The following is a 2,449-nucleotide window of genomic DNA, read 5'->3' on the forward strand; positions in this document are numbered from 1 at the left end:
CGCTGACCTCCAAGCACCACTCATTATGACCCCTGAACTACTTCCTATCAATAGTCGCTATAACCACTGACCTCCAAGTACCAGTCACTATGTCCCCTGAACTACTTCCTATCATCAGTCGCTATAACCACTGGCCTCCAAGCACCAGTCACTATGTCCCCTGAACTACTTCCTATCATCAGTCGCTATAACCACTGACCTCCAAGCACCAGTCACTATGNTCAGTCTCTATAACCGCTGACATCCTATCAAACTAAGAAGATCGGCTACCTCATGCATTTTAGCCCTCTCTTGTTACAATTGTATCTAAAAAGAGATTAATAAAATATTTAACTTGTAACTTAGCGAGATTGGGTTATCGCAGTCGAGGGCCAAGACTCTGTAATCATCCCAACCGAGACGCAAGCCGAGGTTGGAATGTTACATATTCTTAGCCTGAGACTGCGTTAACCCGATCTTGCTCAGTTACTTTTTTTTTTTTTTTCACGCACCTTTTTAGTTAGAAAAAAATCTATCAAATTTTGCAAAAGACAATAAGCTAGTCCGTCCTCACAAAGAAAACAACGTATTTCACAGTGTAGAATATATTTTATCTACAACATCAAATATCCAACAACTTCAAAATAATACATATAACGACAAAACAGAATATTTATGATGCAAAATGACAAGTTCAAGCCGTTATAATTACCGCGCAGATGAATACATCGTAGTGTAAGAAATATCACGTAAAGGTATCAGACAGATCGGACGAGATAGAACAATCTAGCATGGGTTATGACGTGGGATAACTCTGTTATAGGTACGAGAAAATACAGTTGTAAAGGGGTAACTTCATGTACACTAAACAGCAATGGAAATTATTATTTCAGGTAGTGGGTCGGAGATCCCTAAAATAAAAGATTTGTGTTAGGCGTGTGTCGTAAGCACCCATATACGCCAAGTTTCTTATTATTATTCTTCCGTATTTTTTGGAGCCTGTATCTTTTGATTGGTAAAAGATAGGTTTATAGTCTTTCAAGTATGTTGTAGGCCAAGGTATGAAGCTGATCAAGCAATATTTGCAAGTAGGTCAAAAATCCAATATGGCCGCTATGACCTTGACGTACTTTCAAGGTCATAGCGGTCAAATATGTAAAACACTTCAATTTTTATATTTTTTATATTTGACTGTTGGCTTCCTGAGATAGAGCCAGACAAAGTCTGAGAATGAAAATGACCTTGACCTTCTTTAAAGGTCACAGGTGTCAAATATGTCAAAAACATCAAACGGCTTCTTCTGAATAATCGAAAGCATAAAAATATAATATTTGGCTGGTGGCTTCCTAGGATAGAGCTCACAAAAGTTTGCAAATGAAAATGACCCCACCCTTCCTTAAAGGACAGAGATCAACAGCATTTTAAAGGATTTGTTCTTAAGAACCAAATGTAATGCTTTCATAAGATTTGACTGGTAGCTTTTTGGGATAGAGCTAACAAAGTATGAGAAGGAAAATGACATTGACCTACTTACAAGGTCACAGGGAAAAATATGTCAATTAACTTCTGAAGAAGAACCAAAAAGCATAGAATCTTATAATAATATTTGGCTGGTAGTTACAACAAATGGATCTGACAAAGTTTGCGAGGGAAATATTTGTAGTGCAATATAATATTGAATGAGAATATTTTGCTATGACTGCTTAAATATTCAGGTGAGCGATACAGGCCCTCTGGGCCTCTTGTTTTTTTACAATTCTTCTACAGATCGATGGAGAATGTCAATCCGCTGATTTTGATGTCTTTAGTTTTTCTGTAACATTTACCGTTAATGTTTTACGCCATTTTGAAATATTTCCTTTGATCTTTTAAAAATATCGCAATTTGTTAAAACTTGTTTAACTCACATATAGATGACTCATATTTCGTTTAGTTGTAATGGAAAAGGTTTCGTCAGATATCCTCTGACATATGGTAACATTTTCAACTTCATCGAAAAAACAAAATGGCCCCCATGACGTCATATCCGATTTTTTGTCTAATTGTAAAACCTCATTAACAGATTAATGTATTTAATTCATCTTTTTAAATGTTTTATAGAATAGCAAATAAATAACTTTTCTCAGGAAAACAAATTCTGTCAAACATCAACTTCCGGTGTTTGGCAGGGGTCAAAGTTCGAATGTGTAATTTTGTGAAACAAACTTCAAAAAAATCTTCTCATTAACCAAGTGACCCAGGGTCATAATAATTATTGCTCAAGCAAAGGACTATCAAGTTTGATAATATAAATGACCTTGACCCATGTTCAAGGTAACTGGGGTCAATTATGTTAAAATCTTCAAAAGACTCCTTCTCAATAACGGAAATGCCCAGGGTATTGATATTTGGTCTGTAGCATGCTAAGATGATGGTCTACAAGGTTTATTGACATGAATGTCCATTAAAGATCAACTTCCGGTATTTTATA

The sequence above is a fragment of the Mizuhopecten yessoensis genome, unplaced genomic scaffold, assembly GCF_002113885.1.
Source record: "Mizuhopecten yessoensis strain PY_sf001 unplaced genomic scaffold, ASM211388v2 scaffold10983, whole genome shotgun sequence".
NCBI classification, from domain to species: Eukaryota; Metazoa; Mollusca; class Bivalvia; order Pectinida; family Pectinidae; genus Mizuhopecten; species Mizuhopecten yessoensis.